The sequence below is a fragment of the Convolutriloba macropyga genome, chromosome 7, assembly GCF_964194025.1.
Source record: "Convolutriloba macropyga chromosome 7, txConMacr16.3, whole genome shotgun sequence".
Lineage (NCBI taxonomy): Eukaryota > Metazoa > Xenacoelomorpha > Acoela > Convolutidae > Convolutriloba > Convolutriloba macropyga.
The window spans coordinates 19,932,210-19,956,390 of NC_134474.1; the positions used below are offsets into that span (position 1 = coordinate 19,932,210).

At 36.6% G+C, this 24,181-nt stretch overlaps 2 protein-coding genes across 2 annotated transcripts in view; one reads left to right on the top strand and one right to left on the bottom strand.

Annotated features, from left to right (window-relative positions):
- The window catches only part of LOC142342683 (tubby-related protein 4-like), a 450,983-nt gene that overhangs the window by 259,551 nt on the left and 167,251 nt on the right, over window positions 1-24,181 (bottom strand). The window lies entirely within an intron of this gene.
- LOC142342684 (apoptosis-resistant E3 ubiquitin protein ligase 1-like) overlaps window positions 1-24,181 on the top strand; it is a 330,839-nt gene that overhangs the window by 35,621 nt on the left and 271,037 nt on the right. The gene's annotated exons all lie outside the window — the stretch shown is intronic.

A 24,181-nucleotide genomic window follows, 5' to 3' on the forward strand; every position in this document is an offset into this window, starting at 1 on the left:
AGTTGTAAAAAAGACCGACTCAATACAATTCAAATCTAAATTGTAAAACATCACGAACACCGCAATATAACATCACGAACACCTAAGCTCAACTTACTGCTTCCCAGCTTTAAGAAAAAAATGAACACATTGTATCTTATCACATTGGGGATGAAATAATTAAGCTCTTTCAGAGTTCTGTAAATATGAATAGTGATCCCAATTTTGCTAACATAAAAACAAACTTCTGTATTATTTTTGAATTAGAACATTTCGTAGAGCATAGAGTATCCATTGCTTTGCAGGTGTTCGTGTAACACTGAGTTGAGAGGATAATTATTCGAAACAATCTGCTCACCAGTTTTGGCATCACATCCAGCATTAAAGCGCAGAAACGCTGAACAATTGGAGTAATTTTGCAATATTAAGCGTCACCTAGAACTGTTTTAGAATAATTTCATTTTTTTTTTCAAATAATGGTATAACCAAAGACTTCCTGAATTTATATTTTTTGAAATCTTCCTGAATTTAAACTTCAATGTCCTTTATATTTCAATCATTCGTTGAGAACATCGATCAGGGATGACCTTTTAAATTTAGATTGAAATGTTAAATTAGAGGTTGAACTTTGATATTACAGTATTATAGATTCGATGCAAATATATGATTTAATACAAAGATAAAACTGAGAAAACAGTATTCCCCAAGTAAACAATTTTACTTCGCTCGCTTATACAGTTTCTCCATCAATACCTCAAACGACTGTTTAACTGCTAAGTTTTCTATTTTCTTTACTTTTTCAAGCAACGTTTTGTAGCTCTCATCTTCATATGCGTAAAATTTTGTTTTCAAGTCTAACTCTTCAAACATCTTCTTGACATTTTCGATTTTTGCATCATCAAAATATCCGTAATTTTTGGATAAAATTTCCATTTGCTGCTCATTGCAATGCTTCAACGCTTGAACAACTAACCAAGAGCACTTGTTATCCTGAATATCCGTACCAATTTTTCCAGTTACTTTTGGATCCCCGTACAAATCCAAGAAATCATCCTGAATTTGGAAATAGACACCTAGGTCGATAGATACGTTTTCTATACTTTTGATAAGCTCTTCCGTGTCGATATTTCCTAGATATACAGCACACATAACAGGTAAATAGATCGTGTAATAAGAAGTCTTGTAAGTTGCTATGCTCAGATAGCGCTCTTCTGAAAACTTCTCAAAGTTAGGTTTTCCCACCGGTGCTGTGACCAAATCCAGAGTTTGTCCTATTGTTGTTTTATAAACAATATCATGGAACAAGTCTAGAAGTTTATTGTAACACGGCAAATGTGAGCACTTTTTCTTGATCAACTTGTATATCATCTGTTCGAGAAAGAAAGTGTCATTTATTGCATCCAATCCAATAGATTCGACTTTATACCAGCAGGGCTTGCCTCGTCTCGTTTCTGAATGGTCCATAATATCGTCCGCGATTAAGAAGAACGCCTGCATAATCTCAACTGCCCATCCAATATAAATGGCTTCTTCCATAACTCCTGCGTCACCTGAAGATTGCTCCCCAGTTTGAGATTTCTAAATGTAGAAAAACAATACACCTAACTCAAATTCTACTTTTGTTCATTTCCTTACTGAAGGCAAATTGCTTCAACAATTTTACTTATGATTGAGTTAAACATGATAAAAGAACTAAACGTCTGCCTGATCTGTAAAAATTTACTTGACATTGAACTAAGCACTATTACAAACATGTGAGCACCTACTAAACGTTCACAACATAGATCATTCTGCAGGCAAAATAACCCATTGTCCTTTAAACTTTTAAAAAAATTGCAACATCAAACTCATTGTTTGCTTTTATTCAGATGAAATGAGTTTCCTCTCCTTCTGAATGTAATTTTGATGATTTACTCTAAAAACAGATTCTAACCTATGGAACACAAAAGATTTGAATGTCAGTTGAGTTGAATATAATAGCAACAGCTACATGATAATGCTACGTTTCAAAAACTAGTGAACACTGAACAATCCATAAATACCTAAATCACATAGGCAAATTATAGCAACCAAAAACCTCAAAACGTCAAACTGGAATTACGAAAACATATAGTCAAATGGCCTCACAACATCTGGAATTTAAATTATACATTTGTTAAAAAGTGCTCCTTTAGCAGTACTAAGAGCCCCCTACCACGAACGAAACAGAAAGAACTCTCTAAAATCAGCTCGTTAGAATGATCTGACAAAACTGAAACAGAACAACTTTCAACATTAAGCTCACGAATTGCAAAACGCTTTGACACCGTAAACCAAATATCCGAAGATGCCACCAATAAAAGGTAGCTGATCAAACGTAAACATGAAAATACCTGATAATTAAAAAAAACAGGGGAAACAACTGGAGCCATGTTGAAATTAGTCAAGCTAATTTAATTTAGTTGAAAACATCAATTTAACTAACTTTTTACTAGGACTCGAAACAGTACAATAAAATTTTTCACGGAAGTAGGTAAAAAAGCAAGGAATCTGTGCCAACTCATGAACTACAGCGAAATAGAAAGCACAATTTCAGATAGCATGCTAACAATTGAGAAGTAAAATGAAGTATTAAATCAATCAGAAAAATCAGAAAATTGTAATTAAGTAACGGGAACTTTTTGAAAATGATAACAACGGAATAAAGCAGAAGTAAGTTGGGCTTGATGCCAAAACGTACGTCGGATAAGACAACCAACTGGACAACATAAAGGCTCCCCAGGCTACGGCAGTTAAGGGCTTAAAGCAGGGGTTTGATGATGCAGGATGGTGATGTGGTTGAAGGTTGGAAGGAATGCATTTGCATCCTGTATGGAAACGCGTCAACAGGCATTAACTTTATTGGCGAATCCAGAAACACTATTTCTGGCACCAAAAAGCGCGTACCAGATAAATATACTTTTTCATGCAAATGTCAGGAGCAGCGTGCGCCACCCTAAGAATGCAATGATCAACGAACTATCAATTACCGATCAACGAACTATCGATATGTCATGGTACGACCATTTCGCCACATAAGCTCTTTTGCTGGTCCACAAAAGAACACTTTGACAAGAATATCGGACACTACGCTTACTTTCATCCCAGAAAAGTAGTTTGTAATCGATAACCTAAAAGCTAATGGATAACCTAAAAGCTAATCGATAACCTAAAACCTAAGGACATTGAGATCGACTCGAAAGGCCTAGTGATCATGCAATCAATCTACTACAAACAACTGTTCAATCTTTATTCTGGAAAAAAGACAAGGATCAAATTCCGATAAAAGGCATCGAAGGTTGTGATGCCTCTATATCTCTATCATATGAAGATTAATGGTGTAATATTACATCATTAGCTGAGCAAAAAAAAACCTTTAGACGAATACCCAGGTCTCTGACCATATAGATATGTTGACCATACTATTCCTGTTGTAGTCACGGAAGCACTTTCGTAAATTGTCTTACTAGAGCGAGCAAAGCAGCAAACTCCTTGACATGGAAAGCGAGGAAAACACAGGTGATGGTTTAGGCAAAAATTCCAAATCTCAGACGCTAAATGGGCCATCGAGACACAGCTAACGGCTGCATATAGTCACTTAATGTTTTTAAATTTGGTCAAAAACAAAAATTTAATCCCATAGGACTGCTGCTTTTGAGGTTATACCGGAAGATGAAAAGAACTTCATGGAAAGCTAAGAAATCCTCAAGATCAAACTCGGCGCAGGCTGATTAAAATCATAACAGCAAGGCAACTTCAAATCATTGCTCATAATTATTATTGGCTTAGCGCCGTCATTTAAGCACTGAGATGGGACAAGTTTTAGTTCAAAAGGAAGGTCATTCCATTCCATATGAGAACGACCTACCTTCATCCATAATTTGATTTACATTTGAGCACCAGACATTGACATAGCTGGCCAGAAAATAGCCGCGATAGCTTCGTAGATCTGCAGTCTCAAAAAAGTTTAAAAAAGACACCAAAAAAATACTCTTTTCATTAAGGCCTGAGATGTTAAATTTTGATTAAGAATCTGTATAATTTATTGTTGTTTCCATTAGCTGCTCTTAAATATCCTTCGATTAGAGTGGGAAACATTCAGTTGACTATCTCTCTTTGAATTAAAGTTAATTGAAAGTGAATTTCGAAGTGAGGAAGACATTTTTGAGAGTGAGGTGAGTCACGTGTGAACCAACGCTTTATCAGGCAAATATACAAAACTTGCTCCACTAAGAGTGAAAAAAGACGTCACGCACACAATTCAGTTAAAACTGCATGAGCGAATGAACAAAAAGCAGATTTGAAGTGATTGTGACGTCATATGATTGTTACAAAAATCTTGACGACGAAATAAAAAACATAGCAGGACTAGTCCTGACGTACAATTCAAAGAATTTTCATTGACTAAACAAAAAACCAGACCTAGAACAGACTGTGAGTGAATCGGGAAAACCATTTCTAAAAAAATCAACCAAAAAAAATTAAAAAAAAACAGAAAACCAATGTCAAAATGCCGCATGTGAACAGAAAAACCACTGGCGAGAAAGCGAATTTTTGTTCAAACACCATTTTCTCACTCTACTTTAAAATTAGAGCAAAAAATTTCACGCTGCAAAACCACTCGCTTTTTCGCTCCACCAAAATCACTTCTCCAATTTGACTTCAAAAATCATGAAAATGTGTGAAGACAGCCCCCCAATACAATTCAAATTCTTTGATTTGTAAAAGCAAAGAAGGACAATAAGATTCTAAGCTATCACTTAAGAGGCTATCAATAAACATATTAAACTAGGTGTTGTAAATTGTTCTGTGCACTTTGAATCAGCAGGCAGAGTTAAAGGGCCCTGCTTTGCCAATCTAAACTTTCTTACAACTATATACTGTTTTACCATTATTCAGCTTCATTAAAGCATTGACACACCATTCCTGAACGCTTATCAAAATTCAACCTGCTGAGGGTTGAGTGAAAACAGTAAGGCACAGTAGCTTCTGCATAACAATGGAAGTCCAATTTAATTCTCGTGACTTATCTTCTGATGGCAGCAAATACAATGAGAAGAGTAGAGGACTTAGAGTCAGTCCTTGCGGCTCACTAATTGAAATTTTCACCTCATTGTATTAACAAAATAACAAAAACTTGAGACTAATTGGAAAGATAACTCTTTATTAACTATAGCAGGAAGGCTTTTAGACCAAACGTTTTGATAATTTCAAGCAGAAAATTATGATGTATCCAGAAAAATCTAAACAACGATACAAAATAAAAACATACCCGGCAGATTGCCGGAAAATAGCCGCCGTTGATTCCAATAAGCATGATTGGGATTGAACGAATAGAATATATTGAAAAAAAAAAGATTTTTGTACAAAAATATTTTTTAAGTCCGATTTATTTTGACGGCATTTCGTAGTTGAACATATTTCTGTTTCTTAGAGAGAGGCTACAGGGGCTGCTATCAATACCAATAAGCATTAGAGATGGTAACTAAGACTGATAGGAACGACGTTCAAATAGCGGGCATCTAAAATTGGTCTTTATGGGTTTATCCCGTTTCTATTTCTGACTTCAATTTTTTATATCGACTCTGTTCATTTTGAATTGCTTTGCTTAGCAACAGATGTTCAAATTCACTTTTAGCAGAATGAGAGAAGAGAGAAACCAGCCCAGAGAAGTCAAAAAGATTTCACGCAAAATGTCGAAAAAGCGGCAAAATGGTAAAGCGAAAAAAAGTTTGACGAAGTAAAAAAACATAGCAGGACAAGTCCTGACGTACAATTCAAAAAATTTTCATTGACGAAACAGACAACTAGACCTAGAACGGACTATGAGTGAATTGGGAAAACCATTTAGAAAAAAATCCGATCCAAAAAAATCGAAAAAACAGTAAAAATCAGAGTGCAATTGCCGCATGTGAACAAAAAAACCACTACCGAGAAACCGAATTTTTGTTCAAACACCGTTTTCTCACTATTTTAAAATTAGAGCGAAAAAAATTCACGCCGCAAAACCACTCGCTTTTTCGCTCCATTTCCTGTTTCGGCGTGACCAAAATCACTACTCCAATTTGACTTCAAAAATCATGAAAATGTGTGAACAGATCTTAAAAAAAAGACAGCGCTCCAATACAATTCAAATTCTTTGAATTGTAAAAAAATACGAGCGCAATAATAGCCGGCTGAGAAGATGAGGGCGGCTATTAAAAACAATCCATTCAAATAATATGGAAAGTTGAAGAACTTAAGTGTTACTGATTCTGTGGAATAGTGATTCAACGACGATAGGCACTCTGATACTTGATATCATATGACTCAAGATGTGAACAAATTTGCCAAAACAACCCGCTCCAGATCTTTGGAGCTGAGCCTCAAATTCGATACAAGAGGGCAGTTTGACAAAGCTTTTGGGTTGACCAGAGTTTTCAAGTGATAGCCTCACAAGGCATGCTTCAGAATCGTTTGAAAAACAGCCTGCGTGAATCAGCAAATCAATTATTTTCGTGAAAAAGATCAGCACATTTAAAACAGCATTTTGAAGCGCTTAGTTGGCAGCAAATCAATCATTGAGGGAGTTAAAGTCTGAGAAAGATTTCGAGATCGGGAGCAGTTTCAAATTCTTCCATCCAAAATTTGGTCAAAACTCCAATGTACAGGCTATTTATTGCAGGTAAAGACAGCAAGGTCGATTTCTCTGTGTAATGAATTCACGAAATTTATCTAAAAGGCATTCAGGTTTTTCTAGCATTTCAGGCATAGTCTCTGCTTGTTTTCCACGTATCTGTTGCAACAACGAAAATCAGACCTTTGAATTTTTGCTGCAAACCAACTTAAGAAAATCTATTTTCTTTTTCGCAGATAGCAGTACTGAGTCACAGATTTAATCAACAACGTTTTGTTTTCATAATTTTTTTTTCATTTTTGCTAGGACTCCGTCTCGAAACGATCAATAGCCATCCAATATTATCTCTAGTTTTGAAGGGTAATGTAAGTTCACATAATAAGGTTCACATTTGAAAAAAAACGAATCTTTTCCTTTTCAGCATCATCTCTTGTACAGCCACAAACAAGATTGTTGGCAGAAGCGACTGCATAAAAAGTTCTTTTTCAATGGTATTTTTCTTTAGTTTACAGTTTTGAACATGCAGAAAATCAAAGCTCAAAACTGTATGGTGCGATACGTCCAGAAGTTTAGTAGCAGTTCCGTTTTTCGAACGCCCTTAGATGCAATCACGTGACCTGGCGAACCACCATATCTTTGGGTACGATCACGCTCTAATTGTTGCAAATCGAATACGTCAAGGAAAGATGTCCAATTTTGCACGGAATCAATTGTGTTAAGCACTGAGATATTTTATCAACAGATAGTAGTCTAAAGATCAAACATACCCGAAAGATTGCCGGAAAATAGCCGCCGTTGATTCCAATAAGCATGATTGGGATTGAACGAATAGAATATATTGAAAAAAAAAAGATTTTTGTACAAAAATATTTTTTAAGTCCGATTTATTTTGATGGCATTTCGTAGTTGAACATACTTCTGTTTCTTAGAGAGAGGCTACAGGGGCTGCTATCAATACCAATAAGCATAAGAGATGGTAACTAAGACTGATAGGAACGACGTTCAAATAGCGGGCATCTAAAATTGGTCTTTATTTGTTTATCCCGTTTCTATTTCTGACTTCAATTTTTTATACCGACTCTGTTCATTTTGAATTGCTTTGCTTAGCAACAGATGTTCAAATTCACTTTTAGCAGAATGAGAGAAGAGAGAAACTAGCCCAGAGAAGTCAAAAAGATTTCACGCAAAATGTCGAAAAAGCGGCAAAATGGTAAAGCGAAAAAAAGTTTGACGAAGTAAAAAAACATAGCAGGACAAGTCCTGACGTACAATTCAAAAAATTTTCATTGACGAAACAGACAACTATACCTAGAACGGACTATGAGTGAATTGGGAAAACCATTTAGAAAAAAATCCGATCCAAAAAAATAGAAAAAACAGTAAAAATCAGAGTGCAATTGCCGCATGTGAACAAAAAAAACCACTACCGAGAAACCGAATTTTTGTTCAAACACCGTTTTCTCACTCTATTTTAAAATGAGAGCGAAAAAAATTCACGCCGCAAAACCACTCGCTTTTTCGCTCCATTTCCTGTTTCGGCGTGACCAAAATCACCACTCCAATTTGACTTCAAAAATCATGAAAATGTGTGAACAGATCTTAAAAAAAAAAGACAGCGCCCCAATACAATTCAAATTCTTTGAATTGTAAAAAACACAGCAGGACAAGTCCTGACGTACAGTTCAAAGAATTTTCATTGACTAAAAAACAAACCTAAAACGGACTATGATTGGATTGGAAAAACCATTTAGAAAAAAAATCCAATCCAAAAAACCGAAAAAACAGTAAAAATCAAAGTGAAATTGCCGCATGTGAACAAAAAAACCACTAGCGAGAAATCGAATTCTTGTTCAAACACCGTTTTCTCACTCTACTTTAAATTTAGAGCGAAAAAATTTCACGCCGCAAAACCACTCGCTTTTTCGCTCCATTTCCTGTTTCGGCGTGACCAAAATCACTACTCCAATTTGACTTCAAAAATCATGAAAATGTGTGAACAGATCTTAAAAAAAAGACAGCGCTCCAATACAATTCAAATTCTTTGAATTGTAAAAAAATACGAGCGCAATAATAGCCGGCTGAGAAGATGAGGGCGGCTATTAAAAACAATCCATTCAAATAATATGGAAAGTTGAAGAACTTAAGTGTTACTGATTCTGTGGAATAGTGATTCAACGACGATAGGCACTCTGATACTTGATATCATATGACTCAAGATGTGAACAAATTTGCCAAAACAACCCGCTCCAGATCTTTGGAGCTGAGCCTCAAATTCGATACAAGAGGGCAGTTTGACAAAGCTTTTGGGTTGACCAGAGTTTTCAAGTGATAGCCTCACAAGGCATGCTTCAGAATCGTTTGAAAAACAGCCTGCGTGAATCAGCAAATCAATTATTTTCGTGAAAAAGATCAGCACATTTAAAACAGCATTTTGAAGCGCTTAGTTGGCAGCAAATCAATCATTGAGGGAGTTAAAGTCTGAGAAAGATTTCGAGATCGGGAGCAGTTTCAAATTCTTCCATCCAAAATTTGGTCAAAACTCCAATGTACAGGCTATTTATTGCAGGTAAAGACAGCAAGGTCGACTTCTCTGTGTAATGAATTCACGAAATTTATCTAAAAGGCATTCAGGTTTTTCTAGCATTTCAGGCATAGTCTCTGCTTGTTTTCCACGTATCTGTTGCAACAACGAAAATCAGACCTTTGAATTTTTGCTGCAAACCAACTTAAGAAAATCTATTTTCTTTTTCGCAGATAGCAGTACTGAGTCACAGATTTAATCAACAACGTTTTGTTTTCATAATTTTTTTTTCATTTTTGCTAGGACTCCGTCTCGAAACGATCAATAGCCATCCAATATTATCTCTAGTTTTGAAGGGTAATGTAAGTTCACATAATAAGGTTCACATTTGAAAAAAACGAATCTTTTCCTTTTCAGCATCATCTCTTGTACAGCCACAAACAAGATTGTTGGCAGAAGCGACTGCATAAAAAGTTCTTTTTCAATGGTATTTTTCTTTAGTTTACAGTTTTGAACATGCAGAAAATCAAAGCTCAAAACTGTATGGTGCGATACGTCCAGAAGTTTAGTAGCAGTTCTGTTTTTCGAACGCCCTTAGATGCAATCACGTGACCTGGCGAACCACCATATCTTTGGGTACGATCACGCTCTAATTGTTGCAAATCGAATACGTCAAGGAAAGATGTCCAATTTTGCACGGAATCAATTGTGTTAAGCACTGAGATATTTTATCAACAGATAGTAGTCTAAAGATCAAACATACCCGGCAGATTGCCGGAAAATAGCCGCCGTTGATTCCAATAAGCATGATTGGGATTGAACGAATAGAATATATTGAAAAAAAAAAGATTTTTGTACAAAAATATTTTTTAAGTCCGATTTATTTTGATGGCATTTCGTAGTTGAACATACTTCTGTTTCTTAGAGAGAGGCTACAGGGGCTACTATCAACACCAATAAGCATTAGAGGTGGAAACTAAGACTTATAGGAACGACGTTCAAATAGCGGGCATCTAAAATTGGGCTTTATGGGTTTATCCCGTTTCTATTTCTGACTTCAATTTTTTATACCGACTCTGTTCATTTTGAATTGCTTTGCTTAGCAACTGATGTTCAAATTCACTTTTAGCAGAATGAGAGAAGAGAGAAACTAGCCTAGAGAAGTCAAAAAGATTTCACGCAAAATGTCGAAAAAGCGGCAAAATGGTAAAGCGAAAAAAGTTTGACGAAGTAAAAAACATAGCAGGACAAGTCCTGACGTACAATTCAAAGAATTTTCATTGACTAAACAGAAAAACTAGACCTAGAATGGACTATGAAAGAATTGAGAAAACCATTTTAAAAAACAATAGAACAAAAAAATAAGAAACAAACAGAAAATCAATGTCAAAATGCCGCATGTGAACAAAAAACCACTAGCGAGAAATGAAAATTTAATTCAAACAAAAAAACTAGGCCTAGAATGAGCTGTGAATTGATTGGGAAAACCATTTAGAAAAAAATCCTATCCAAAAAATTGAAAAAACAGTAAAAATCAGAGTGAAATTGCCGCATGTGAACAAAAAACCACTAACGACCGATAAAGCGAATTTTTGTTCAAACACCGTATTCTCACTCTTTAAAATTAGAGCGAAAAAAATTCACGCCGCAAAACCACTCGCTTTTTCGCTCCATTTCCTGTTTCGGCGTGACCAAAATCACTACTCCAATTTGACTTCAAAAATCATGAAAATGTGTGAACAGATCTTAAAAAAAAAAAAAAACAGCGCCCCAATACAATTCAAATTCTTTGAATTGTAAAAAAAATACGAGCGCAATAATAGCCGGCTGAGAAGATGAGGGCGGCTATTAATAATTGGATATCACATTAAGACATTATAAACCAACTAACGCCGGACCAATTGCTCTCGGACGACAGTCAGAGCAAATTAATTTAGAGGGGGTTTCTCGGAGTTTATTATGGTCGCAAACATCCCGACCCCAAAGCTGAGCGTACCCGCAGCCTCAATGATAGAAGTCTGACATCTCAACCACTATGCTTTACCTTTTTTAATATAGATTTTACATACTTGATTCAAAGATCAAGCAACAAATACAAGCGTGATAAAGTCCCTTGAAAGCAAAGAAACTTCTAGAAAAGCGCAAAACGGTCAGGCAAAATTTTTGTATAAAAAGGATAACAGATAGAATACCGGAAATGACTCAAACAGTCGTGCCATAAAAACTCTAACTAATCTTACCAAAACGAGAAATGTCAACGAAACAAGAAAAAGAAACCAAAAGCAATTAAAAAGTAGTAAAAATGCTGAAAGACAGTTTAGTTGGCAGTTCGGGAAAGGGGTGTGGCTATTAGGTGGGGATGCAAGGTACGCGGTTGGGTGAATAAGTGTGTTTAGGGGTAGAAAGGTAGGTGAGAGTTATCTGCAAATTGAAGAGGGACTGTTAGGGGTTGAAAACTTGAGTTGTCTATTCGGCCTTGAATAGTACCAGCAGCTCCTGATTACTATAAATTAGAAATTAAGTAACTACTGGTAAAAAAGACCAATGTTTGAAAATAGAAGTCAGCGTTCAAAAAGAAAGAAATCTAACTTCGAGCCATGAACAAACTTGCTTCAGCCGTAGAATACCAGCTCATCTTTGTCTCGTAAAAAGACACATGATTACAATAATTGCTTCAAACTTCGTTCGAGAGCAATTAAAAACACCACATGAAGTACAGCTGCTTATGATCAGCTCAAAACAGATCTCCGTAAATTCTGAACCTGATGTTCAATGACCACAGGACGCAACAAATGGAGTCCCTTTCTATCCCACGAACTCAAATAGCCAGATAGTTCGATGCTTGGATCGTAATAAAACGGCATCAAAGTCAGCACAAATTGATTGTTGCGATTGAGGTTAAAAATATATAGTCCTGCACATTCAGGACTACAAAGAAAAAACTTCACTCCACACATCACTTGAGAGTCAAATAATCTTCTTGATGTTATTAGGGCAGACAATTGAGCAAACCAACTAGTCAGAATTGGTAACTTCAAATATATCAAGTTTGAGGTTAAAGCGACTATAAAAAAACTATTTATGAACAGTGTCATCTGGGGCTCTGAAACGATTTATTTGAATCAAAGAAAAAATTTTATGAACATTTGCATGCTTCCAATCAGAAATATTTATCCGCATTTTAATGACTAATGTTAAATACTGGTGCAATCACATTTTTAAAAATATATACTGACAATTCTATTAAATGCAACTTTTCTTTTCAAGGTTTCAATTGCTGATATGCGGCAACAGATTACCAAGAGAGCATCTACGAGACACTGTTTTCAATTCTTTTAATTCATCTGTTTTTATAAATAAATTAATTGACACTTACCAAAATGAGTTGGTAGGTTTGAGCAACTGCAACGCCTCTGTTCAGTTTGCCATCGGGTACAGTGTAATTTAGAAGCCAACGCGCCCTGTCAAAAACAGCGTCCAATCGGGCATCTTTTCTAATTTCGTCCTCTGATAGCACCAACTCACAAACCTTAACACTATTCAAATAACAGAAACATTACTTATGCTTATTTTTGCAACGTAGAACGTTAAATCAATGCTGACGGTCTCCCATTATACCCCATTAAGACATATTTGGGGTAAATGAGATAATTTACGGTAGAGGGCCCTGTCCTGTATGCCCTATAATCACCCATTAAACTTGCCGCGGGTAAAGAAAACAGTACCATAGCGTGTCCCATAAAGTTGAAATAAGCGAACGCTTCAAAACCCACAGGGCAGAGTTCAAAAGTCAAGTTTAAAACATATAGAAAAAACTGATAAATAGAAGCTTAATCGAAAACAACGTTGATCAAATGACCACTTTGATGCTCAAGTGCATTTTTTAAAGGTTTTCGAGCGTTCTATTATTCCAATTTTATGAGACAGACAAATATTAATTAGCACTCGTATACTAGGTGTGTATTAACAAAGTGTTTCTGGTATAATACTAATAAATTTTAATCAAAATGTTTGCTTGTCGCGTGTGCATGCACTAAAGTTTTTCTAAGGTTTTTCAGGTGTTTTCTACAAGCGGATGGATGGCAAAGCAGTTCTTCTTTTTCTTCAGATACGAGGTCGACAACTTTAAGTAAGTATTCAACAAAATAATGTTTTCTCACAATAATAAAGCCAGAAAAGATGTGATCATTGAAAAATTCAGTAAATTAAGAACAAAAGATTATGACAATAATAATTGAAGAAAGTTATCACGGTATTATTCAACTCGATATTAGAGTAGCAATTTTGGTGTATGTCAAGTTATTGTTCAAAAGTAAAGTGGGGCTTGCTGATATTTGATTATTTGTTTAATGATTGTTCTAGGTAAACAATAGCGATCATGCCCATCAAGTTTTATGATTTTCGAAATTTTCTATAGGGCGTCACTCTCCCCACCTCAGGGAAACTTCCGGACTTGAAAAAATTTGTCCTTCATTGGTCGACGTCCAAAGAAAATTTCGATACAATTCGGCCACAAGACTCCAGTCCCAAATGTAATTGTTCCGTGTATAGAATTATAATGACATCGTCAAAAAAATTGAAAATAGGATGAGGCAACTATATATTGTCTTTGGCGAATATATACTGGTTGTAGAAAATTGAATCCATTCGAGGTCATTGTTTTGTCGGGGGCGTATGGAATAGAGCAAGATTGTAATCCAAATGAGCGTTGGCAGTTGTTAGAGTCGTCGATCAGAAAGAAGTTTATCGAAAGGGCTTTTTACTTTTACAATAACACTGCACCTTAAACTGGGGATGAACATTGATCAGGTTCAGTGTCGAGATCAGCAGTTGAGTGTGAAAGCATCGTACTGACTTTAGATGATGGCACATTCATACTACTGCGGCGAGAAAGGGATGGCTTATACAGTTTCATCTTATTGTCCTCGAAATGGAAAATTTCATACTGGTTCTTCCATTGCTGATACACATTATGAATTTCGTTGACATCATCAGACTTGACTACAAGACAATGGCGAACATTATCATGTTTGAGGAACGAAGGCATGTATTTTCGTATGATGTTAAATCTGTGGTAGGCCCAGATGAAGGCAATATGAAGGAATAGGTTCAGAACGAAAACAATTATGGTAAGTGATAATGACAGTTTGATGGGAACATATTCTTTTAATTCAGATCGAAAAGTCGGTTTTAAATTGGACATATCCATTGTCAGAGGCTGAGCAATCCTCACGAGATCTTCACTAGTTTTTATCTTAGGGCTTCTTAGAAGTTCTGCTCGCACTTTCCTCAAAAGTGTTACGCCTGCCTCTGTTCGGGTTTCAAAGTACGGTAAGTCTTTAACATCCGGAACTGCTCCTATCAGATGTTCGAGTGGGTCTGGCAGTTGTACATCAATGAATTTTGCAGGAATTTTATCGCAACTCTCCAAATCAGATCTTATTTTGATGTTGTCTCCCACTATCACCTGGAAATCACAGGCAACAGTAATTATACAAATTTTGCAACCGGGAATTAGTCGATTCCACGATTTGTGTTGCTCCTGTAGGCTGTACTCTCTCATTTCGTATGTGTCGATTGCAGAGGTGAGCAGCCATATGCCGTATCCCAAGTTGTCTGCCTGTACTTGCGTCGGGAGGTAGATTACCTCTGTATCGCAAGTTTCAGCGACTTTTAGAGAAGAGCTTAGAAATAGTGTCGCGAGACATGAGGGGTCATTTGCCTGAGATGCTAGCGGCTCGTGGCAAATTTTGTACCTCGAGGATCCTAGGCAGCTGTCGTACTGTACTTGAGAGATCGTCATCGATTCCATTTGATCCTCGGAAATTGCAAGATATGCGTCTTCTATAACCCATTTAATTGCCATTCGAGGTTCTGTCTGTGGCATTGGTACCACTCGAGCACTGTAAGTTGAAAATACTGTTTGGCGAGATGCAAGTGGAATCGCAAGGGTTAATATCAATCCTTCATTGACCGTTACAACATCGCGCAACAGCTTAGCATCATAATAGGACAATGTCTGAATTTGGCGGTATTGCCAGTGACAGCCTGCTGCCTGAGAGAACAAGTTCGTCTCCGACTGATTGAAGAATTGCCAGTAGTGATTCCTTGGGAACTAGCGACATCGGGAGGTGTTGCTGAAGAAGAGTTGGTATAGCATTCAAGACGTTCATTCGGTATGTATAGATTGCAGATCGATAACTTTTTACATCAGGGTATAGGAGTGACAGTATAGATGCCATGGTATCAAAGTTAAAATTTACTTGCTGATTCGAAAAGAGCATCTGAGTGCAATCTCTAAGAATGTGGAAGTTCATTGAAATGGCGTTGAACTGTTCTTCAATGATCTGCCAGTTTTGGTTCTGCGTCTCGACCATCTGTTGTTGCGCTTCCTCAACTTCTTTTAGTTTATTTCCGACTAAGAAGAAATTTTGGTCGGTGTCAGTTTTCATTTTGGTGACGTGGTCAGCAAGGATTGTTATGGTTCCAAGATGATCAATGTTAGCTGCATTTGTCTTCGCCTGGTCTTGACATGAGCCAAATATTCCACGAGTCCACAATTTCCTGATCCTCCCATCATCAATCCAGATCCAAGAAGTCCGATTCCTGCTACTGCTAATGCTCCTATATGAGCGCCTCGTCGTACAGGGCTCTCTTGTTGTCCATTGGCATTCGTTTGCAGGAACGTTGCTGTTTCGTTCCGGATAACCGAAACATCCCGTTTGGATTGGTTCATTTCGTGTTCAATTTTATGAAACATCCAGTTCACGTTGAATGATGAGTAATTTGATTGAAAATGAGAAGCGAAGTCAAGTGGACAATGGGAAGATGGTAGACTCCACATGTGATTTAGTTTATCAAGCATCGACACTAGTTCTGGTTTCAGTGTGAAATTATATGAAGGAAATGGGACCAAAAACTGTACAGTAATAAATTTTTCTGCCAAAAGAATTTTTGACTCTTCATTAAATAGAATTCCTTTTTTTAAAACATCGTCGAATTCGTGCTCGTAGTCAGTCGCAATTGTAAATAATGGCGTTTGGGTTAGGGCAAATAAGGTTAAGGTTGGAAGGGTTAGGGTGTCAGCAAGCCTCATCTAAACATAAACTATTCTTTATTATAATTAACTACTGTGTTTGTGTTTCAGATTTAAAATTTCGCTCCTCTTGTTTTGAGTTGAGATGAAACAGGTAAGATGGAAGTGTGTGTTTTCCCTGTAAGTAATCCTGCTGTTTTCAGTTCCTTGTTATGTTGAAATTTGTTCTTGCCTCTGCTCTCTTAGCAGTCAGCTTGGGCTGTACTGTTGTCGAGTGGCGAGGCCATATATTGAATTGCTGTCGCAACGGCTCATATATTGAGATGGGCAACACAAAGGTTTGGACGTCAGTGCGACCTTTGGCTTGTGGGCCGGCTGTGGACAACACAAGTGTGAATTGGCTGTCAATCATCACTATAATTGTGTCGGCTTTTTGCTGCTGCCAATTCTCTGTCTTCACTTTTCACTAATTAGTGTACTTAGTCCATACTCATTTCTAGACTGACTATTGACTACTGTTGGACTTAATTCTTAGTGTACTTTAGAAATACTTCAGCTTTGTTTTAGATACTTGTGCTTTGTTGTTTTACTTTTGCTTAAAACTCTGTGGTTAACTTGACTTTCGACTCAAACTTTCACATCTAAGAGAATTGGTGAACGCTTTCAGAGAAAAAAATTTTTCAGATAATTTTCATGAAGCGAACTTTAAGGAGTGGTTGTGTTAGACCAGAAGGTGTCAACATTTTACATGATGTTGTTCAAAACATCGAATCTCCTCAAGGTTTTATCTGTCAGTAATGTGGAGGCTATTGACCGAACAAAACCTGCTTTGGTTGAGTCTGTTAAGTGTGTTAAGTACACTTCTGACAATACAGGTAAAAAATTATCAACTGTTCATAATTTTCATAAGTTTGTTAGTCAGAAAATCTATCTTGTTTAGCGAACTATTGACAAATTGGTCTCAGTTGATCGATTGAAATATAGTTATGACATTTCGGGAACCAGAACTGGAGAATTCGGCGCTTATGTTTATATGGGTCTTTTTCCAAAAAATCCATGTGATTACAAAGTCACAGTGCCAAAAGAATCCCAAATTTCCAATCTTTCTTATGGTTACTTGCTGGGCACCCAAGGAGAAAATTTTACACGTTGGCAATCGGATTTCACTGAAGCTACAGATTGCCTGATTACGCTGTACGGCCAAGGTGAAAAATTTTGGTTTTTTGCTCCTCCTGGGTCTGTTGCAAAGCAGCTCGAAGATGGATACATTTTTGCTTATCAATTTAAAGAGTGTATTGAACAATATGAACAATAGTGACAAAATCACTTTTTGTAAGCAACGAGTTGGGGATTCCGTTTATCTCCCGTACGGATGGTTACACAGTGTAGTTACAGTTAACAACATCGGAGGCTGTACCTCATTACTATCGGTTGGTTTAAAAGTCCCAGAAGAACGTCGTTCCGCTACTTGGAAACTGTTTACAAATAATCTACCTCTAGGGAAGAAAAGACAGATTGTAAAAGAAGCTGGCCCAGTAAGTTACTTCTACTGCTTTGTTAAATTGAAGACGTATTATGACTACTGCAAAGTCTTTCCAAAGAGCTTGTAATTTCTTTAAGTTTTTCAGTGCTTGATAAAATTCAGTGCCAAGTTAAAACATGCTGAAATCAATTCAGTACTGGGAACTCATATCCTATGAGTGTACTGGTGATGAAACGTTGTACAGCTGCCCTATTGATTGCAGAAAATGCATATTTAAAATACCGATTGCAATTTTTGCATATTTTTGGCGGGGAGAGAAAAAATTTTTTATTCCCTATCTTAATACGTGGGGGAATTGAGTTTTTCCGTTTTTATGGTAACTATGGGTACCCTGGTGATGAAAGGCTGTGGTAGAGTCAACTATCATGCAAGGAGAGCCCAGAGTTAATTTTTGCAACCCGGAGAGAGAAAAAATTTTTTATCCCCAATCTTAATACATGGGGGAATTCAGTTTTCCCGATTTTCATAGGAAAGGGGGGTCCCCTGGTGATGAAACGTGGCAGGAAAGACTGACGTCCGGTCAGGAGAGCCTAGTAAATTTTTGAAAATTTAGAGTTCAAAATTATCGCCGGGGAGAGAAAAAATTTTTTATCCCGTATCTTAATACATGGGGAAAAATAAAATTTTTCAAGAACTCAAAAACTACTAGTCCCCTGGTGATGAAACTTGCTCTGGATGTTTATGGGGTCTCAATTGTGCGTTGAAAATGATTTGTCTGCATATAACTTTTTTTTCTTTGGTTTTTTTAACCTCATTCTTGTCTTTTAGCTTTTTGATTAGATTGTATCAGGTACATACATCAGGAACTCAATGTGAACGGAAACATTAAATATCATTATGATTGACTACGTTTAATATCAAACTAACAATTTTTTCGCTTTCTATATGTATGAAAATATCTAAATTGACATTTCGAAAGGTTTCTAAAATCATTTTACAAACGAACGCCAATTTCAACAATAACTTTCACAGTCGATTTGAGAGATGGATAATTGATTAACTTTATCGTTTTGAACATGCCGACGTAAGCTTAGGAGACAAGTATCATATTTTTTTTTAGAATGGTTGATTTTTTGCAATTTTTGTGACTAAGCTGTAAACAAATCTGTAATTTTTTTTGTCTTCAAAAAAAAAGAAGAGAAGCTAATTGCATTTTGTGTCCTTTGGACTCGTTGCTAGGTAAGAGCTTCAGGTCAGTTAATTTCTGATAGGGATTATCAGCCGTTACCGCTTGTGCAATTGAGTACGTAGAGGCAGAAATTTTCTGTGTTGTAAAGAATATCTGTGAATTAGGTCCAATAATAGCTCTGAGATGACATTGTTTGCTTTTCTCCTCTTCTTTATTCAACTTACTTTTTCGCTTGGCTCCTTCAACTAAATTATGCAACGGTGACGACTGTTTATGTGATAATTGTGTTTTTGTTGATGTTTTAGTTAATTGTGTTGATGAACTTGTTGAAGGTGTGTCTTGTTCGCTTTCAATAATCTCTTGGCTTCTTTTCACGTCAAGTTTTGTAGCGCGTGAAGGGCCTTGTTGATAGGCTAATCTCCTCGTGCTGTCTCTCGATGACTTTATAATTTTTTGGCGTTTCTGTTCTTTCGACAAGTTGGAGACGGGAATGAATATTCCTCCATCTCCTAACGAGATATTTACGGTTTTCCTTTTTGATTGAGTTACGGCTGGTTTTGGTATTTTTGTGGAGTCTGGATGAAATGTAACCCTTCTATTCAAATTTTTCTGCGAAATAGGTGTTTCGAGTGTACTTTCATGTCTTATCCTTGGAGATATTTGTTGATTGATTATCGGAGGCTGGCCATGATGCTCAAAAGGTTCCGGAAAGTCGGCGAAAGGAAATTCTGTTCCCTCTTCTGGCATTCCTCCTGTATTGTCCATTGGCTTTACTTCTTCTGCTGGATCTTGGTTTTCGTGAGCCTCAATTTCAAAATCACTGTCTGACTCCAAAAAGATTTCTGGAGGTTCAGGAAAATCGAGAAGTTCTTCCGGTTCTGGTGGTTGTCTTGGTGGAGCAACCGCTGGCGGCGGATGAACAACTGGTGGAAGAGGTACAGCTGGTGGTGGTACTGGTCTCGGTGCAGCTACTGCTGGCACTGCTATCTGATAGTTCAGTGTAGTTGTGACAGGTTGTTGACTTTCTTCCTGCTCAATTTGTTCTGGAACATCACTGATAAAAGTGTGTTCAAGAAGTTTTGGGATTTCGTGATCGAACATTTCTGGTTCTTGACGATATTTTCCCAATACTGGATCCGGTACAAAATTGTCAGAGCTGATGTCTTCTAAATCAACTGGAGCTTCTGTAGGTTCGTAAGGTCTAAGTCTAATCCGATGAAGGCATTGTGTAAAGTTTGTTCCAACTTTACAAATTAGATAATTTGAATTCGTTAAAAACTTTTTCTACTCGGTATATTGGTATCCAGACATGCATTGATTTGCTTCCAAAATCAGATTGATGGGATAATTTAGGATTTAAGATAAGACAGTACGTATGAAGTTTTAATGGATTTGCGTTTGCTTTAGCGTCATAATAAGTGCGATGTTTGTGGTAGCTTTCAATGAGTGAAGATTTATTTTCTGCAAGTTTTTGTTGCATTGCATTCTGTAATTCAATCACAAAATCAGATTTGGGATCCAGCGTTTTAATTGCTTTGTTATTGAATCTAACGTCAAGTGGTTTTACTGGTTCTCTTCCATGGAATATTGCCGTTGGAGAACATCCAATTGACGTGTAGTATGAGGTGTTGTGAATGTAAGTAACAAGAGGTACATACTTGTGCCAATTGGACCACTGCTCGTTTGTGTTCAGCTTAAGAATGCGCTTAAGGGCTCCATGAGCTCGCTCAACTATTCCTACACTCAGCGTGTTTCAAAGTTGCATGTCCAATTTTGATTTCTAACAGTTTTGCTAATTCATGCATGAGTTCTGCTGCTAAGTTTGTACCTAAATCTGAAATGATTGTATGGGGAAAATAGCTGTGCTGAAAAAATATTTTTGTGAGTTCAGTTGCAATTACTGTTGCTGTGATTCTTGTCAGTGGTACGGCAAACAAATATTTTGAAAATACATCAATGCCTGTTAGTACGTATTCATATAGTGTTGATGGCAATGGGCCAACGATATCTATCTGAAGCAAGTTGCCTGGAAACAATTGCAATGACGATAATGGTTGCATAAAGGTTCGCAGGGATTTGTTTGAAATTGCTTTTTGTTGTATGCATGTTAAACAATTTTTGATCATTTCAACAAAATACTCGACAAAACCTGGAAAGTAAAATCTTTTTCGGAACTCCTGCACTGTTCTAACTATTCCGACATGGCCTGCCGTAGGCGAATTTTGCAAGCGGTATATAACCTCTTTCCAAAGGTGCTTCGGTAGACAATATTGTAAGTATTTCACTTTTCCGGTGTGATCAAATTGTCTGCAGAGAATATTTTCGATTAGTACTAGGCGTTCAAATTGTTTTTTGTACTTTTTAAGAGCAAAGGATGCATATTGCAAATCATCAATATGGTTTTGAAGCTTCCACTGAACAACGTTTTTTATAACCTCATCCTTTGCTTGTTCCACTTTAAGATCTAATGGGTTAAGTTTTTCCAAAAGGTCATTGAGTTGATCAGATGGATCACGCATGAGAATTGCGTTGATTTCATTTTTGCAATATTTGAGTCGAATTAGGCCTGAAATGTCATCTGGTTCGGTGTTTGTTTTTGTTTGCAATTGTATTTGCAAAAGAAGGTCATCGGAAATTCCTTTTTGTTTGAGTTCAGAAATCACATTTTGACCTATTTGTGAGGAATTTGAACTAAACAAACTTTCGAAGGTTTCCAAACAACTCAAGGAAACATCAGGTGATTTTGCAACCGTTTTTATCTCTATTTCTTTAACAGGTATGCGATCTGTTAATTTGAGCTGAATTGTCTGACTAGGGTCAGTTTGGACACGTGATAAAAAATCTGCGGCATAATTTGCTCTACCGGGGATATGTGCAATTACAAGTTTAAATAACAAAATTCTGTCCAAGAAATTCCAAAGCGAAGGTGGAATTGCTTTTGACTGAAAAAATTGCGTCGCACTTTTATTATCAGTCAAGACTAAAACTGGTTTTTCTGTACCCCAGATGAAATGCGTGAAATGATCAAGGGCGAAATACAATCCCAAGAATTCCTTGTAGTATGTCGAGAATTTCAACTGAGATTCATTAAAAAGTTTTGTCCCGAAAGCTACTGGTGCGTATAATTTTCGTTTTTTGTTTTTTTTTGGTCTAGGATATAATCTTCAATCATCAGGACAAAGCCTGATCCGTGATAGCTAGCGTCACATAATAACACATACTGTAAGCCTGGTTTTGCTAATCTTAGTGTTAAATTTGTAGCTTATTGAAGATCTGTTTTCAAGATCTCTAGATTTTTGTCATGCTCATCAGTAATGAAGTGTTGCACGTTTTTCTCAACAGTTTATAAAATGGCAGCAGTTTTTCAACTAAATTAGGGATAAAATCTCTCCAAAATTGCAGAAATCCAATCAACCTTTTCACTTGTTTTACTGTTTTTGGCATGGTTAGTTTGCTCAAAAACTTTTTAATTCTTTCACTTTTTGGCTGAATGCCTGCTGGAGTAATTATTTTACCCAAAAATGTTACTTTTTGCCTGCCAAATTCACACTTGTTAGCAGAAAGTTTCAATCCTGATTTTCTAACACATTCGAAAATTTTTGTGAGGCTAGGAATAAGGTCTTCAATTTTTTCAACAGCGCTAGCAATGTCATCCATGTATTGAGTGCAAATGTTGGCAGCTAGGCATGGATCTAAATAATGCCTTATAAATGCGCTGAAACCTGTTACAGATTTACTGAGACCTTGTGCTGGGCATTTTTTGAACTGAAAGGTCATCTGCCATTTGTACACAATGGTATGCTTGCGAACAATCTAGTTTTGTAAACAATGTTTTTCCGGCAAAGTGGTTTGAGGCATCGCTCATATTTGAGATTGGAAAGTTCGTGTTTATATAATCATTCCTTAGTAGGTGGTTTATTCTTCTCAAGTCAATCAACATTCGAAGCTTGCCTGATGATTTTCGTTGGGCAAACACAGGGCTACTGTATTTGGAATGAGAAAGAGTTGTCACAAGATTGAAATAGTGCATAAGGGCTAATTCAACAATGAGTTCGTCCCTCAAATGTATGGGCGAAATTGGACTTTGAACGTAAACAGGCATGTCATGCTCTGGTGTTAGTTTAATTTTGAGCTTTGTATTGTAACCTACATCGAAACGGTGCTTAGCAAATATGTCGTAAAATTCCACGGGTAACTTTTCAACTTCGACCTTTTGCTTTGGAGTAAGAACTGAATTTTCCCACTTAAAATTTTGCAAAAACTTTTCCTTCTGTTCACAATCATTTTTCGGGTCATGTTTTTCAAGGCTTTGAAAGTGCTTTATTTGCTCATAATATTCTCTATGCAAAGGTGGTAGATTTTCTGGATTACTGCAGGTTTCTGGAGTCGGAAACCAGAGTTTATTATACTCAGGGCTGGGGCGAGTTTTTTGATTTGAGAGATCTACTTGCACTAATTGATTGAGACCATTTTCTAGGTCATTTGGGTCTCTCATTTTTGCTAAAACAATTAGCTGAGGGTCAATATTAATGAGTCTATCCGCCTGAGATTGATTTAAAATTTCAAATGAGGCAATTAGAGTATCAGCTTTAATATGAACATAGAGATCAGAAATGTTTATTGCAGATATTAGGATTATTCCTTTTTCATCAATTGTGCTGAGTGATGAAGTAAGCGCTATTTCTGCCGTTTTTTCGAATTGTTCATTAGGTATAACTACACCACTGCATTCTGAAAATTGATCAGAGTTTTCTCTCAATGTGCATACTAAGATTTTATGAGAATTCGGCGGAATAGTGTTTTTTACTAAAAAAAAATCGGAATTTTCTTCAGTTTTTTGAAAAATGTGCTTTTTTGGTTTTTCGGCTTAACTTCATTCAATTGGACAGTTATATCTGGTAGTTTTAACAAATATTTTGAGGGACAGATCCAGATAGAATTTTTCTTAAAGGATTGCCAATAATTACTGTGTTCATCGTTGGAAGAACAATAAAATCGTCAGAAAACTTATGCTTGGCTATCTCAAAGTGAATTCTAACAGCATGTGAAACAGATACAGGTGAATCATTTTTAAAACTTGGTTCAATAAATTCCAGCTTAGCGTTTTGTTTTTGAAGATTTTCTAATAAGACTTGAGCTATTGCATTCGCGCAAGAACCTGTGTCAATCAAAGCAAGGCGGCGAATTTTGCCGTCAAAGAGAACGTGAACATAAGATAAATAGTCTCCCTCTAGTGGGATAGTCGCGCAAGGGTCATTTTCTGAATTAACTAAGTAACTATCTAATTTTTGTTCGGTTTGAGTAGAAAAAGGTGATGATTGATTCTTAGACTGTTTTGA